This window comes from Oncorhynchus gorbuscha, linkage group LG06 (assembly GCF_021184085.1).
Source record: "Oncorhynchus gorbuscha isolate QuinsamMale2020 ecotype Even-year linkage group LG06, OgorEven_v1.0, whole genome shotgun sequence".
In the NCBI taxonomy this organism is placed as follows: domain Eukaryota; kingdom Metazoa; phylum Chordata; class Actinopteri; order Salmoniformes; family Salmonidae; genus Oncorhynchus; species Oncorhynchus gorbuscha.
The window spans coordinates 21972903-21991190 of NC_060178.1; the positions used below are offsets into that span (position 1 = coordinate 21972903).

Sequence of the window (18288 nt, forward strand, 5' to 3'; positions counted from 1 at the left end):
GGTGAGTCAACTTTAGGCAAGGGTTTGGGTTGTTTATTTAACTAGGCAAGTCAGTTAAGAACACATTTTTATTTACAATGACGACCTTGGAACAGTGGGTTAACGGCAGGTAGCGTAGTAGTTAGAGCGTTGGACTAGTAACCGAAAGGTTGCAAGATCAAATCCCAGCTGACAAGGTAAAAATCTGTCGTTCTGCCCCTGAACAAGGCAGTTAACCCACTGTTCCTAGGCTGACATTGAAAAAAATAAGTAGTTCTTAATTAACGGACTTGCCTAGTTAAATAAATAAAAATATTTTAAAAACTACAGATTTTACCTTGTCAGCTCGGGGATTCAATCTAGCAACCTTTCGGTTACTGGCCCAATGCTCTAACCAACAGGCTACCCAGTGAAGTGTCACTTACTGTTTTCAATAATGAGTTTTTCCTCTCTGGCATTCATCTTATTGATGATGCATGTGCTTTTGATTTGTTTGATTCGAACAAAAGTATCAGGCAGTCTATAAATGAGGTTTTCTAGACACCCAGTACCAGGAACTGCAATCTGAATGGACTTTTAACTGGTAACTAAATATTTGTGCTATAGACTTTACTCATGTCACATTTATGTTTTTTTAATGTACTTGTTGTGTGGAATCAATACATATTTTTCGCAAAAATACAGTACATGCCTTCTATATGAAGTAGCCTATCGTATAAGTTTCTATTTGAAACAGAGTTACCCTCGTCTCTCCTCCATGCCAACCATACACCCCACCCTGAGAGTGCTTTCACATCCATGTCCTCCTAGGGATGGGGATTAGGCCCTAATGCTAAGTATGATGCCATGATTCATGGTCGGAGCCAGGGTGGGGAACAGAGGTTAATGGGGCACCTTTGTCCCTAGGACACGTACAATGCCTTCAGAAAGTATTCACACCCCTTTACACATTTTGTTGTGTTACAGCCTGAATTAAACATTTATTCAATTGAGATTGTCACTGATCTACACACAATACCCTATGTCAAAGTGGATTTTCTTTTGTCGAATTTGAGAAAATACTAACAAATTAAAAGCTGAAATAACTTGAGTCAAGTATTTAACTCCTTTGTTATGGGAAGCCTAAATACGTTCAGGAGCAATGTGCTTAACCAATAAGTTGAATGGACTCATTCTGTGTTCAATGGTGGTGGTTAACATGAGTTTTGAATGACTACCCCATCTCTGTACCCCACACATACAATTAGCTTTAAGGTCCCTCAATCGAGTACTGAATTTCTAGCACAGATTCAACCACAAAGACCAGGGAGGTTTTCCAATGCCTCGCGAAGAAGTGCACCGATCTGGTAGATGTGTAAAAAATAAAGCACATGCTGCATATTCCCTTGAGCATGATGAAGTTATTAATTACACTTTGGATGGTGTACAGTATCAATACACCCAGTCATTACAACGTTACAGGTGTCCTTCCTAATTCAGTTGCCAGAGAGGAAGGTAACTGCTCAGGGATTTCACCATGAGGCCAATGGTGACTTTAAAACAGAGTTTAATAGTTGTGATATAAGAACTGAGGATGGATCAACAACATTGTAGTTAATCTACAATACGAACCTAAATTACATGGTGAAAATAAGGAAGCGTGTACAGAATAAAAATATTCCAAAACATGCATCCTGTTTGCAACAAGGCACTTAAGTAATATTGCAAAACATGTGGTAATGAAATGTACTTTTTGTCCTGAATACAAATAATTATGTTTGGGGCAAATCCAACACATCACTGAGTACCACTCTTCATATTTTCATGCATGGTGGTGGTGGCATCATGTTATGGGTATGCTTGTCATTGGCAAGGACTAAGGAGTGATTTTTTTTCTGCATAAAAATAAATGGAATACAGCTATAAGCACAGGCAAAATCCTAAATAATACCTGGTTGTCTGATTTCCAACAGACACGTGGAGATGAAGTCACCTTTTTTAGCAGGACAATAACTTTAAACACAATACCAAATCTACACTGGAGTTGCTTATCAAGACCATGTTGAATGTTCCTGAGTGGTTTAGTTCAGTTTTGATTTAAATTGGCTTGAAAATGGCTGACTTGAAAATGGCTGTCTAGCAGTGATCAACAATCAACTTGACAGTGCTTGAAGAATTTTGAAAAGAACAATGGGCAAATATTGTACAGTCCAGGTGTGCAAAGCTCTTAGAGATTTACCCCAAAAGACTCTCAGTTGTAGTCACTGCCAGGTGCTTCTATAAAATATTGACTCGGGTGTGAATAATTCTGTAAATTACATTTCTGTATTTCATTCTCATTACAATTGCTTATCATTTCTAAAAGCATGTTTTCACTTTGTCATTATGGGGTATTGTGTGTAGATGGGTGAGAGAACATATATTTAATCCATTTTGAATTCAGGCGGTAATACAACAATGTGGAATAATTCAAGGTGTACTTTCTGATGGCTAGCACCAGACATTATACTGTTTTTAATCAATAAAACCGTGTACATATTTGAAAGTAGTTGAATTGGGTTAAAATGGATTCTACTAGTAATTTTTAAATTATTTATGCCACTTCCTGAGAGGAAATTCTACCTCTTCAGGTTCTCTCCATACCATGCCCATAGTACCCTGACAGAAGAGTGAGAGGGCTCTAAACAAACTTAATGCGCCCTCACCCCAGCCAGCTGTAGGACTAAAGGGAGAACAGGACAGAACGTGGCGCTGTGGTTACAGCTCTTAACCCAATCCATCTCATCCACCAACTCTACACTGCATCCCCTGGGGAGCTAGCTACCAACCACAGCTCAACTGTATGGTTATGCATCCTGGAGGGAGAGGGGTGCTGGGTTGGGAAAGAAAGCACAGATTCTGTTTCATTTTAACCACAACAGGGTTGAAACACTGAAAGCCTGTCTCAAAAGTCATTGGCTTTCTTTAAAGTATGTTTGGAAGACCCAGGGAACAATTTACGAAACTATACTGAACAAAAATATAAACGCAACAATTTCAAAGATTTTTCTGAGTTGCAGTACATATAAGGAAATCAGTCAATTTAAATAAATGAATTAGACCCTAATCTATGGATTTCACAACTGGGCAGGGGTGCAGCCATGGGTGGGCCTGGGAGCCCACCCACTGGGGAGCCAGGCCCAGCCAATCAAAATGAGTTTTTCCCTACAAAAGGGCTTTATTACAGACAAATACTCCTCAGTTTCTTCAGCTGTCCGGGTGCTGGTCTCCGATAATCCCGTAGGTGAAAAAGCCAGATGTGGAGTTCCTGGGCCGGTGTGGTTACATGTGTTCTGTGGTTGTGAGGCTGGTGGACGTACTGCTAAATTCTCTAAAACAACGTTGTAGGCAGCTTATGGTATAGAAAAGAACATTCTCAATTCTCTAGCAACAGCTCTGTTGGACATTCCTGCAGTCAGCATGCCAATAACACCCCCTCAACTTGAGACATCTGTGGCATTGTGTTTTGTCTCAAAACCACATTTTAGAGTGTAGCCTTTTAGCCTTTTATTGTCCCCAGCACAAGGTGCACCTGTGTAATGATCATGCTGTTTAATCAGCTTCTTGATATGCCTCACCCTTCATGTGGATGGATTTTCTTGGCAAATGAGAAATGTTCACTAACATGGATGTAAACAAATGTGTGCACAAAATTTGAGAGAAATAAGCTTTATGTGCATATGGAACATTTCTGGGCTATTTCATATCATGAAACATGGGACCAACAATTTACATGTTGCGTTTATATTTTTGTTCAGTGTATATATAGTCTTTCATGGAACGTTGTTTGTCATGTTTCCTTTAATGTGAAAAGCATGGTAGAGTGAGTATAATGTACTGAGTATACATTTTACCTGGTCAGTCTGTCATGGAAAGAGCAGATGTTCCGAATGTTGTGTACTCACTGTATATGTAACAGAATATATATCCAGAAATCTGCTCTTGCTAGAGTTGTTCTTATGATTTTTTTCAAAACGTTGGGAAGCCATGCAATGACTGAAGTTCAATTAATGTTTAGGTAAACACCTGACATGCAGACGTGTGAAACATATTTCCTAATTTTTGTTACATAGCAGTGAGACATTTATTTGATAACATCTTGCTGTGGCAGGCAGACTGCTTAGTATAGCCTGACCAAGGAGACCAGCTCCACCTTATTCTTGGAAATCAGCATAATGCGGACTAGTAGTAGATGTGTCAGCAATGCTGTTCTCAATGCTTAGCATCCAGTTCCATTTACCGGTAGCTTTGCCGGCCAAGAGTACTTAGCACCTCTGAGCAGAGTGCTGGACGTGATTTGCAAACCGATTCTACATGTAGAATCGCACGACAATGTCGGCAGTAAGACGCCCACCAGAGTCCCCTCACTGAACCAAACTCTGCTTATGGAAATGCACCACACTACACAGGTCTGGCTGTAGAGTGTAGATCTACAATCACACCTAATGATTAAGAGTTCTGTTTGTACATGTATCCATTCCACCTCCCTGTTCCTCAGAGGTCCAGTAATGCCAGCAGGCTCCGTTGGCCCAGTCAGCAGACCCTCCTGCTCTCCCATCAGACCCTGATTGATCCAGGACTCCCACTGGGCTGATTCTGGACAGGTCCACTTCAGCAGCACTGGGGAGTGATGGGCTATGAGGGAAGCGCCGGGTAGTGATGGGCTATGAGGGAAGCGCCGGGTAGTGATAGGCTATGAGGGAAGCGCCGGGTAGTGATGGGCTAGGAGGGAAGCGCCGGGTAGTGATGGGCTAGGAGGGAAGCGCCGGGTAGTGATGGGCTAGGAGGGAAGCGCCGGGGAGTGATGGGCTATGAGGGAAGCGCCGGGTAGGGATGGGCTGGGAGGGAAGCGCCGGGGAGTGATGGGCTATGAGGGAAGCGCCGGGTAGTGATGGGCTGGGAGGGAAGCGCCGGGTAGTGATGGGCTGGGAGGGAAGCGCCGGGGAGTGATGGGCTGGGAGGGAAGCGCCGGGGAGTGATGGGCTGGGAGGGAAGCGCCGGGGAGTGATGGGCTGGGAGGGAAGCGCCGGGTAGTGATGGGCTGGGAGGGAAGCGCCGGGGAGTGATGGGCTGGGAGGGAAGCGCCGGGGAGTGATGGGCTATGAGGGAAGCGCCGGGGAGTGATGGGCTGGGAGGGAAGCGCCGGGGAGTGATGGGCTGGGAGGGAAGCGCCGGGGAGTGATGGGCTGGGAGGGAAGCGCCGGGGAGTGATGGGCTGGGAGGGAAGCGCCGGGGAGTGATGGGCTGGGAGGGAAGCGCCGGGGAGTGATGGGCTGGGAGGGAAGCGCCGGGTAGTGATGGGCTGGGAGGGAAGCGCCGGGTAGTGATGGGCTGGGAGGGAAGCGCCGGGTAGTGATGGGCTATGAGGGAAGCGCTGGGAGGGAAGCGCCGGGTAGTGATGGGCTATGAGGGAAGCGCCAGGTAACCCAGCTTACTTAGCTCTTTATTTCCAGTATTCGATTAGATGGCCGCCCGCCTGCCAGAGGAGAGGTTTTTGGGCAAGGTGTAAACCAGCTCTGGAGGTGTGGCGGTTAAGTCTGAGCCATGGAAAGAACAAACCGGCTGTGGGTGGGTTACCTAATGAAGGTACTTGCAGCAATTAACACAGCTGACAACCAAACAGTTATGCACCACCTATATACACTGACAGCGGGGACATTTGAATAACAAGCTTTCAGGAGCGAGGGGGAAAAAAGAAAGGTGTAGCGCAAATGAAAGTGGTGCCTAGCAGCCCTCCCCTTAGTTAGAGAGAACTGGGGCATTTCTCTCTCATTCACTCCCACATCACAGCAGAGAGATCCTGGCGCTTGTGACCAATTGTGTACGTGTGTTTGTCTACATGTATTTGTGTGCGCGTGCGCGTCATCCACCCACAGAGGTGCTTTAAAATGCAAATAACTGGTTTGTTGACTATTTGAATAATTTGATATGAGGCTTGAACTTCAAAAGCTTTCTGCAAGGACAATATATTGCCATGTTTCACAGTTGTTTAAATCAGTAGGGGAAAGCTTGGGTGAGAGTGGAGGGGGCCGGGGGGCTGTTACTCTTCTATGGTTCTTCAGCTGGGGGCTGGGGATAGGTCTGCCGTGCCCTCCTTCCCACTACTGTGTCCCCAGAGACGGGCGGGCAGACAGGCAGGTAGTGCCCCAAGCAGTGAGGGAGCATGGTAGGTGTTTACTCGGAACCATCGGCTCTGTGGCAAGGCACAGTGTAATTAGCAGGATGGTTCGTTGGCTAGATTGGTTCCCAGTTCTTATGCTGTTGGAGACTGGAAGAAGACTGCTTGGCATAGAAGTGCAGGTAACATAAAGAACTGAAGTCTTCAAGGGGCTTCACCTTTGTGTGTGTGCACGCTTGTGGCGTGTATGTGTGGGGTGTGTGTGTGTGTGGGCGTGTTGCGTCGTGTGTGTTTTGGGGAGAATCAAGGGATGTGAGGTCATAGTGGTTTAGTGCTATTTGGTTTAATTAGAAGGAGTAAAAGGAAAACAACATTGATTGCATGCAGGGAATGCCACACCCACTGTTCCTTAGAGGGTGTGTGTCTGTGCATGTCTCGCTCTCTGTGTGTGTGTGTGTGTGTTAACATGTAGGACTTTAATAGCAGCCAGACTCTCTATATGAAGCAATCAGTCATTTGCAGCAGCAGGTTGTGTGTGCTGCCCAGCCTAGCTCAAGCCCAGCACCTAGTGGCTGTCTTCCCTGGCTGGGGGTCCCTGTAGGCCTTCCTCCAGCCTATTTTAAAGGCCCATTAAAGACAACTTAGGCCTGATTAGAGCCATTACTGTCCCGGGATGCCTCTTCACCTCTTCTCCTTTCCACCACTACTGCTCCCAGCTGGGGCCTGATTTAATCACTACAATGTATTCCTTGCTGAGCTGGACCAGGGCAGATTACCAGGGGACTCAGGGAGGAAGGCTGCTATCTGATCAGCCACCTGACTGCCTATGGTTCCTTTACCCGGGTGGTGCTCTCTAGCCTCTGGCTCTTCATGGCACGGTGGAACATGGCTGTTTCGAGCTCGGCACATTCCCTGACTTCCTATAGGGACAAACAGGATTAGATGGATTGGAGTATTGTATTGTACTTGAGAGTTGAGTACATTTTTGAGAGTTGAGTACATTTTTGAGACCTATCTGGCTGGATGCCTGGGTGGGTGATTGGGTAATCCAATGGCGATCAGGTCAGCAGTGTGACCTCTGACATCACACACTAAACCAGAGCAGCTGACCAGTGAGGTACAGGGATCAGTGAGTCATCTGACTGACAGCTAATGGGAGGGTCTGCTCTGCAGCACTCCACTCTTTCATATTGTTGTTTCTGTGAGGGGCCACAGGGGTCTGCTGTGTACCTGCAGGCACCTATTCTGACGTTGGCCTGAATCATAACAGCACCTGGGCATTAGAGCCAGAATGTCTGATGTTAGCAGAAGCCCAGGCAGCAGTTTCCTCTGTCTTCATAAATCTCCCCCATCACCGAACTCAACTACTGGGTCAGCCTCGATCCCACACTCCCCATTTATGTCTCAAAAAGGCTCTCTGCACCTGTTCTCCATCGCGCGCACACACACTGAGGTAAAAAAAAAACAAGAAAACAGGGAGTGGAAGGTGGCGAGAGAAGGGCAGAATTATTCCCCCTCCCCCTCCTTACCTCCCTCGCCTCCTACAAAATGGCCTTGGCGCTCTTGTTCCTGAGGCGCCTTTCTCTGGCCTGTGAAGAGTAATTGGTGTGTGTGTGAGAGCGAGGGAGTCTGTGTGCCCCTGCCTGTGCTCAGGGGGAGGATCTGGCCAGCAGATTGAGTTGGAGCGCAGGCAGCCAGGCAAGCAGGCAGGGGAGAGGAGCTCGTTAGAAGCTGGAACAATGAGCAGCCCCTCTCTTGGACCTCAGTGGACCTGAGGGGTGTAGTACGATTTAAACTAGATCTACTCTGGGTTTTTTAAAGCTTGCCGGCTTCAGTTAGCTTCACATTCCAGCTCTGGCTTCATCCTTACGATGACGGTGAATATTTCTTGTCTGCCTATGTCATACTAACACACACCTGCTTTTAGCGGTGCTGTGCAGATCCACAGTGCAGTCACATGCAAGACCGAGCGCTGAGTTCCATACGTCCTCCCTCTTGACCTCTCCCTTCTCCAGTTTCCCCCTCCACCAGGGATTCCAGCAGAACGAACAAGCAATCTACTTAATGTGACTAATGTCACTTTATAAACCAATAACATTCTTCTGCATAGGGCCCATGAGTAGAGCTATACCCACTCAATTATTTCCTCTAGACACACACACACACACACACACCACCACTTCTCATTAAAGAGAGCAGTGGTGTGAACGGCCTGTCGTATATCCTTCAATGTAGCTTTAGCACCAGGGCAGAGGGGTGGGCCTCCATTGACAGAGACCCAGACAGACAGACAGTCGCTAGCCCAAGGTCCGGCCCATTGTCTGGCTGTCCTACAGCATTACCTCTTGAGGCCCTGCTAACTAATTGCTCGAAGCCCCGCAGAGAGGGACCAGAGAGGAGGGCCAGGCTACCGGGGGTGCTACTCCAGAGAGAGGAGGGCCAGGCTACCGGGGGTGCTACTCCAGAGAGAGGAGGGCCAGGCTACCGGGGGTGCTACTCCAGAGAGAGGAGGGCCAGGCTACCGGGGGTGCTACTCCAGAGAGAGGAGGGCCAGGCTACCGGGGGTGCTACTCCAGAGAGAGGAGGGCCAGGCTACCGGGGGTGCTACTCCAGAGAGAGGAGGGCCAGGCTACCGGGGGTGCTACTCCAGAGAGAGGAGGGCCAGGCTACCGGGGGTGCTACTCCAGAGAGAGGAGGACCAGGCTACCGGGGGTGCTACTCCAGAGAGAGGAGGGCCAGGCTACCGGGGGTGCTACTCCAGAGAGAGGAGGGCCAGGCCACCGGGGGTGCTACTCCAGAGAGAGGAGGGCCAGGCCACCGGGGGTGCTACTCCAGAGAGAGGAGGGCCAGGCCACCGGGGGTGCTACTCCAGAGAGAGGAGGGCCAGGCCACCGGGGGTGCTACTCCAGAGAGAGGAGGGCCAGGCCACCGGGGGTGCTACTCCAGAGAGAGGAGGGCCAGGCCACCGGGGGTGCTACTCCAGAGAGAGGAGGGCCAGGCCACCGGGGGTGCTACTCCAGAGAGAGGAGGGCCAGGCCACCGGGGGTGCTACTCCAGAGAGAGGAGGGCCAGGCTACCGGGGGTGCTACTCCAGAGAGAGGAGGGCCAGGCTACCGGGGGTGCTACTCCTGATGGGGTCCTACCTATTCTCCCTCTCTCCTTCCTTCCTTCCTTCCTTTCAACCCAGACTTAATATTAAACAAGTGTCTTAATTTGGTCAAGAGCCCCTTGTTCTCCTCTCTCTCCCGGTTCCCCTCACATATCTGGCCCTGACACTTTTTTTGTCCCATCACAATGGTTCCTGTCTCTCCTGGCCTCTCCTGCCTCTCCTGGCCTCTCCTGGTTTCCCGGCAGCCCCCCCCCCTATGTGCTCACACCCCTCAGTCTTTCAGCTTTGTTCTTCAGCTCCAGGAAACTCATCATGGCTCTCCAGCTCACAACAACTGTTCCCCATGCATACAATCATAGGACCCACACACAGAGATGACTAGTGTTGGGCACACATCTGGTATTAGAGTCATATGTGAAGGATGTTGACCTGACTTGGAATGTAAACATGCAGTGGTGAAACGTGTACAGGTATAACATTATTACCAAATCACCACAAAACATACTGGTTATGTACAGGTAACTGACAAATTAATGGAAACATTTGAGTAAATGAAACATACAAAGTATATTGAAAGCTGGTGCTTCCACACAGGAGTGGTTCCTGAGTTGATTAATCAATTAACATCCCATCATGCTTAGGGTCATGCATAAAAATGCTGATGCTGCAACCACGGGGCATAAGTGGTCACTGAATGGTTTGATGAGTATGAAAACAATGTAAACCATATGCCATGGCTGTCTCAGTCACCAGATCTCAACCCAGTTGAACACTTGTGGGAGATTCTGGAGCGGCGCATGAGACCGCATTTTCCACCATCAATAAAACACCAAATTCTAGAATTTGTTGTCTAAGAATAGTGTTGCATCCTTCCGATAGAGTTCCAGAATCTATGTCAAGGTGCATTGAAGCTGTTCTGGCTCATGGTGGCCCAATTCCCTATTAAAAAATGTTATGTTGGTGTATCGTTTATTTTGTCAGTGACCTGTATATATAGAGTCTGAAAGATGTTCACACTTTTGACAAGATATGCTCACAGTGCTTATTGTCTTTCTGCGTAGGCACCTCTCCAGCCACCCCCTGGGTCTTCATCGTCTGCGGCGGCAGCTGCAGCCTCAGGAGCCCCCCAGGCCCTAAAGCTCACTTACCCAGAGACCCTGGACCGCATCAAGGAGGAGTTCCAGTTCCTCCAGACCCAGTACCACAGGTACACAACCTCCCCTAGTACCCAACTCAACACGGCAGCCTTTTCTCTCTCTCTGTGTGCGTGTTTGTTTATGTGCTAGTTTACAGCTTATATAGCTCACAGGAGCCATGAGGGTTTGGAGAGCTGCTTAACATCTTATTAGGCTACCATGACCAGAAGCAGGAGTGGGTTGGTTATATACTAGATCTGTTCTAGAACGCCCACTTGACCCAACCTCAGCTTGTACTGAGGGGGAGGAAGAGGGAGGAGAAGTGAGAGAGTACATTGGAGAAACGGGCCACGGAAAGGAAACCGGGAAAACCACAACAATGGATGGATGCTCACAGGCTTTCTTCATCCTTTATGTTTGTTGATGAACTGGAACGTGTGTCTTCTGGATGTCGCTAACTGTATACGAGTAGTTTTTTATGCGTTTCAAGGCTTTGAGAGAGTTTTCCTTCCGTAGGCTTGCTGGGCATTGGGGATGGGTTGGGGCTCTGTTAAGGACTTTCAGAAGATTGAGACTCCATAACAATATTCCAACATGTATGTGTGCATTTCAGTGCGTGTCTTCCTGTATGTCTATATGTGTGGTTGATGTGTAAGAATGTAGACAGAGCAGGCCTGACTGGCTTTGACTGTGGGCCTCTAGCTGTCAGTGTCGTCCCAGCCTCAGCCTGCTCTGCCTCTCTCTGTTCTCTTGGCACACCTTCACACGGTCCCCCGCTTTGATTCGACCAGCCAGAATCAGCTCATCCACCCTCTCCTCCAGCTAACTTCTATTGTATGGCCCCCTCTCCCTCTACCCAGCTCCCGGATGAAAGGCTCCCTATACAAACAGGGGGCCAGCGTTCAAACAGGCCTGGCTGATTCCAGAAATATCTTCCAGTGGCGCTGCATGGCGGTGACTCGTTTCTCTCAAACAAGCCAGCAATTTTAAAAAATAATATAAAATAAAAAAATGTGTGGGTCCCCTGCACATTTTCTTGTTCTAAGTGGATAATTCCCCTACCCCTTTGTGGATTATAAAGTGTACAGATGTCATCAGTATGTTCAGAAACATCGAACTCAACCTTCTGGCAATCTCAACATGATTCTTCCTTATCAAATGCGTAGTGTTGGGGATCACCTGGAGGCTGGAGCTCCCTGGGGAACGGAGATGTGCTCTGCTACAAGAAGGACGGGCTAATCCTGCTAAGACACACTTTGAATGGGGAGAGGGAGTGTTTTCCAGACATACCGGATTCAATGGAAAGGACCAAAACACAAACGAGTCAAGAAGGGCGTAGTGAGGCAACACGTCAGAGCCAGAAAAAGCCACCCACCTCTCCAACTATCTTCCTAGCTAATGTATGTTCCCTGTCAAAGCATCATGATGACCTTGCTGCCAATATCAGACGCCTCAGTTGAATACAGAGAGAGTTGTCTATGTCATCGCAATCTGGCTAAAAGACATTAATGATTGCAATTAACTTAAAATAGAAGGCTTTGGAACCCCAATTAGACCAGAGATCCCATAATCACCCAAAAGTCACTGGGGGACTCACAAGCCCTTTCAGAACAATGCAGAGCCAAAAAGTAAAAAAATTGCAAAAAGGGAGATGGTAACACAATAAAATGACAGTAACAAAACTATATACAAGGAGTAGCGGTACCGAGTAGATGTGCAGGGGTACGAGGTAGTAGACATAATTGAGGTAATATGTACATGTAGGAAGGGGCAAAAGTCTGCATTTAATATAAACTAAATATGAATTGGCAAGAATCAAGTTTGCTGGATTAACACTGAATTCATTATCCCCCAACCATAAATTGCATTCTTTGGCAGATTCTAGATTAGACTTAAGCATTCTACGGCAGCGAGCCACACACAGTGTTATGCAAAGCATGTTTAGGACAGACACCAGTCTATTGGATTAGGGGTGACCTGCTTAGCATCCCTCAGCAGACAGACAGGAAAGCTGCAGGTCTCTCGCCACAGAGGATCTCATGAGCACACCCACTCACCTATTACTGACAGACTAATCAGTCTTACTCTAGGTTAAAACGCATGGCATGCACACAACCGAGTGGACAGAGACTGACAAGCTGAATGCAGCCTCACACTCAGACCTGGGTTAGAAATAGCAGGGTTTAGGATAGTATTTTGGCCTTATTGATCGTGGCTGGAGCCTGATGGTTGTTACTTAAGTGGATTAGGAGGCAGGAAAGAGACCAAGGTAAAGGGATTAGGAGTAATGGGCTATGTGTCGTTCCTGGTGTCTCTTTCTTTATGTGTGTGTTTGACCCTCTTGTTCTTTATGTGTGATACAAGATACAGTATCTGGACCCCATAGAGGAAGACATTCATTAAACCTAGCTAGATGTGTGGGTCACTTGCTACTGCATGAAATGAACTTGTTTGTGCCTGCCAAGTTAGTTGTGTGTGTGTTCTGCAGCTGCTCTTTACACAACCTCTAATCAGCAGACTGGAGGGAGCTGCTGACATGGGGCTCTCATTACAGTAATTCTCTCTACACACACACACACACACACGGATCTGTCTTGACTGGGGAATGTGTGACATAGAAACACTGTTTCCATACGAACGTCAGCGCCGACACACATCTAACATAGTGTGTTGATGTTGTTGTGTATGGAGGTATAGAGTGGAGGAGAGGCTCTCATACTGTTACCATGCTGCCACTCAGAGAACAGAGTACCCACTTCTCTCTCCTGCTCTGACAGGATCACACTGTTTTGATACCAGGACTGTGCTCAAAACAACTGTGTGTGAGCGGATGGAACATTGGGTTTATGTTTGTTTCAAGGTTTGTGGTTCAGGGTTGTTTGTGTGTGTGGCACAGCCTGTCTTTGTGGGATTGTGTGTGACTGAGCATGTGTTTGGTGGTTACTGGTTGGTGCTTAAGTGAGCAGGGTGGGTCTGCGCATGTATTCATGAAAGGACCGTCTGTACAGTAGACTAGTCTCATGTGTGCACACACTGTCTTTACTGTAAACTCACACATGCTAGTTAGTACAAAGAGCACTGCCCCCACCCTTGAAAGGCTACACTGAGTGGAGCGCTGGGGGTGGGGGTTTAAAAGAGAGGATGAGATGAGGGGGGGACTGAGATGGAGGGGAAATGTGCTGTGTTACTGCAGAGGAAAAACTCATTAATAATGAATTAGATGTAAAATGAACATCCACACAACTGGAGGGGGTAAATGGCCTGTACCCCGAGCACAATACGAACAACCATCCACCACCCGGCCTGTCCTACTCCCCACCAGCCGGCCTGTCCTACTCCCCACCAGCCGGCCTGTCCTACTCCCCACCAGCCGGCCTGTCCTACTCCCCACCAGCCGGCCTGTCCTACTCCCCACCAGCCGGCCTGTCCTACTCCCCACCAGCCGGCCTGTCCTACTCCCCACCAGCCGGCCTGTCCTACTCCACACCAGCCGGCCTGTCCTACTCCACACCAGCCGGCCTGTCCTACTCCACACCAGCCGGCCTGTCCTACTCCACACCAGCCGGCCTGTCCTACTCCACACCATACGCTATTCATAAGACTTTACTACACGCGTGCATTTGTTGTGTATATTAATTTCCCTCTAGCTGTCAGTGGGGCGTTTTGTGTCCGAGCCTTGACACGCGCTCATTGGGAACAAGGTGTAGATGATGACCTGGATTCATCCAATAAGAATCGCTCATTTAAATGTTCTGTTACGAGACGTTTTGAAACGTTCCATTGCGTGGCCTAATGAACCCAGGCAGGTGTGTGGGTAGGAGAGGTAGAGGTTTAGCATAGCATTGGAACCATGCAATACACTATGGTATTTTTTACCCCCTTTTTTCTCCCCAATTTCATGGTATCCAATTGATAGTAGTTACTGTCTTGTCTCACCGCTACAACTCCCGTACGGGCTCAGGAGAGACGAAGGTCGAGAGCCATGCGTCCTCCGAAACACAACAACAACCCAACCAAGCCGCACTGCTTCTTAACACAGCGCGCATCTGACCCGGAAGCCAGCCACACCAATGTGTCAAAGGAAACACCATACACCTAGCGACCTGGTCAGCGTGCACTGCGCCCGGCCCGCCACAGGAGTCGCTAATGCACGATCACACAAGGATATCCCTACCAGCCGATTGTGCGTTGCCCCTTGGACCTCCCGGCTGCGACAGAGCCTGGGCTCGAAATCAGTCTCTGGTGGCACAGCTAGCACTGTGATGTAGTGCCTTAGACCACCGCGCCACCCGGGTGTACACTATGGTATTTTAATGAGACCATGTTTGTTTTGATTGAGGTATAGTGCATGTGTGCATATGATCGAGCGTGTGGGCACTGCAGTGCACAAACATGCGTCTGTGTGATCGTGTGTATTTAGTGTAGGTCTGGTGGCACGTGTGTGTATGTGTGTGTGCGCTTGGGATAATGGTGCTCTGCTGACAGAGCTGTCTGAGTGCTGGCAGGCTACAGGTTCGTAGCGCATTCCGATGATCCATCTTATCTGCTGTCACCGTGAGGGAGAGATGGGCAGAGCAGAGCATGCTGACATGTAGCAGACTCCATATCACTCTTTCTCTCTCTCTCTATTTCTCTGTCTAACACTCACATGGTGTTTCTCTCTCTCTTTCTACTATCTCTACCAGGGGTTGAAACCGGTTCAGGGAACAAACCCCACAATTTGGGAAATGACTACATTTCTCCAGGAACAAAACCATCATGTCCTCTAGTATTCTGGAACAGAACCACTATTTTCATATCTTGAACTGGTTAATTATGTTATTCACAAAAAATGTTCTTCCTATTTAGTATATCATTCTGTAATTCAGTTAAGTTATTTTCATCCCCCTCTACTCACCCGTGAAATTTCTGTCGCATCTCAGACCTGCACTTAACTGACCAATTAAACGTGTAAACAACTACCTTACACGTTCCATAGCAAGCTGCTCTAGCTGTGCTAATTGGTAGGGTAAATGAATGAGCTAAATGTGAAAACGATGTTGATTTCACAGCTTAAATGAACGAAAAGGAACTATATGAACAATTACGTTTTTTGGGGTTTGAACCGATTCAGAACTTATGCTGGTCGGATCAGGAGGTGTTCAGAACGGAGCAATTAATCTTTCTCTCTCGATCTACACACCATCCACTCCTTCCTTTCTATGCACATCACCTCTGTCTGAGCCATGGACTAATTATTACAGGCAATCATTTCTACATGAAATACACCCCCCCCCCCATACACACTAGGAGAGAATTGTGACATATCTTTTTGAATGTGATCCTATCTTCTGTGCTAAATTCACAATAAAAATCAGAATATATTTGTCTGTATTTGTGCGGTATATTCCTCTGCTGTTGTATGGTATAGATGGGCTGATATAAAGGTCAAACATTACAAGGGAATGGTATATAAAATCAAAATTGAATCAAACTTTATTTGTCACATGCGCCGAATACAACAAGTGTGGACTTTACTGTGAAATGCTTATTTACAAGCCCTTAACCAACCGTGCAGTTCAAGAAGAAAATATTTACCAAGTTGGCTAAAAAATAAAAAGTAACACAATAAGAATAACGAGGCCATATACAGTGGGGCAAAAAAGTATTTAGTCAGCCACCAATTGTGCAAGTTCTCCCACTTAAAAAGATGAGGCCTGTAATTTTCATCATAGGTACACTTCAACTATGACAAAATGAGAAACAAAATCCAGAAAATCACATTATAGGATTTTTTAATGAATTTATTAGCAAATGATGGTGGAAAATAACTATTTGGTCAATAACAAAAGTTTCTCAATACTCTGTTATATACCCTTTGTTGGTAATGACAGAGGTCAAACGTTTTCTGTAAGTCTTCCCAAGGTTTTCACACACTGTTGCTGGTATTTTGGCCCATTCCTCCACGCAGATCTCCTCTAGAGCAGTGATGTTTTGGGGCTGTTGCTAGACAACATGGACTTTCAACTACCTCCAAATATTTTCAATGGGGTTGAGATCTGGAGACTGGCTAGGCCACTCCAGGACCTTGAAATGACATAACATTGAAGGTTGTGCAATTTTTAACAGCAATATTTAGACTTTAGGGATGCCATCCGTTAGATAAAATACAGAACGGTTCCGTATTTCACTGAAATCAAATCAAATGTATTTATATAGCCCTTCGTACATCACCTGATATCTCAAAGTGCTGTACAGAAACCCAGCCTAAAACCCCAAACAGCAGAAAGCCTTTTTCCTCTCTAGGTATGTGGGGTGGCCAGTCCTCTTCTGGCTGTGCCGGGTGGAGATTATAACAGAACATGGCCAAGATGTTCAAATGTTCATAAATGACCAGCATGGTCAAATAATAATAATCACAGGCAGAACAGTTGAAACTGGAGCAGCAGCACGGCCAGGTGAACTGGGGACAGTAAGGAGTCATGTCAGGTAGACCTGAGGCATGGTCCTAGGGCTCAGGTCCTCCGAGAAAGAGGAGAATTAGAGCGAGCATACTTAAATTCACACAGGATACCGGATAGGACAGGAGAAGTTCTCCAGATATAACAAACTGACCCTAGCCCCCCGACACAAACTACTGCAGCATAAATACTGGAGACTGAGACAAGAGGGGTCAGGAGACACTGTGGCCCCATCCGATGACACCCCCGGACAGGGCCAAACAGGAAGGATATAACCCCACCCACTTTGCCAAAGCACAGCCCCCACACCACTAGAGGGATATCTTCAACCACCAACTTACCATCCTGAGACGAGGCCGAGTATAGCCCACAAAGATCTCCGCCATGGCACAACCCAAGGGGGGGCACCAACCCAGACAGGAAGATCACATCAGTGACTCAACCTACTCAAGTGACGCACCCCTCCTAGGGACGGTATGAAAGAGCCCTAGTAAGCCAGTGACTTAGCCCCTGTAATAGGGTTAGAGGCAGAGAATCCCAGTGGAAAGAGGGGAACCGGCCAGGCAGAGAGGGCAAGGGCGGTTCGTTGCTCCAGAGCCTTTCCATTCACCTTCACACTCCTGGGCCAGACTACACTCAATCATATGACCCACTGAAGAGATGAGTCTTCAGTAAAGACTTAAAGGTTGAGACCGAGTTTGCGTCTCTCACATGGGTAGGCAGACCATTCCATAAAAATGGAGCTCTATAGGAGAAAGCCCTGCCTCCAGCTGTTTGCTTAGAAATTCTAGGGACAATTAGGAGGCCTGTGTCTTGTGACCTTAGCGTACGTGTAGGTATGTACGGCAGGAACAAATAAAAAAATATATATATATAATTTTGTTTCCGGATTCGACCATATTAATGACATAAGGCTCGTATTTCTGTGTGTTATTATGGTATAATTAAGTCTATGATTTGATAGAGCAGTCTGCCTGAGCGGTGGTAGGCACCAGCAGGCTCGTAAGCATTCATTCAAACGTGCGTTTTGCCAGCAGCTCTTCGCAATGCTTCAAGCATTGCACGGTTTATGACTTCAAGCCTATCATCTCCCGAGATTAGGCTGGTGTTTCCGATGTGAAATGGCTAGCTAGATAGAGGGGTGCGCGCTAATAGCGTTTCATGTTAAAAGGAACCACCAGCTTTCAAATGTTCTGAGCAAGGAACTTAAATATTAGCTTTCTTACATGGCACATATTGCACTTTTACTTTCTTCTCCAACACTTTGTTTTTGCATTATTTAAACCAAATTGAACATGTTTCATTATTTATTTGAGGCTAAATTGATTTTATTGATGTATTATATTAAGTTAAAATAAGTGTTCATTCAGTATTGTTGTAATCGTCATTATTACAAATAAATAAAAAATTGGCCGGTTTTTGTTTAAAAAAAATTGGTATCGGCTTTTTTTGGTCCTCCAATAATCTGTATCGGCATTGAAAAATCAT

At 47.0% G+C, this 18288-nt stretch overlaps 1 pseudogene; it reads left to right on the plus strand.

Moving 5' to 3' along the window:
• The window catches only part of LOC124037685, a 49464-nt pseudogene that overhangs the window by 1503 nt on the left and 29673 nt on the right, over positions 1–18288 (plus strand).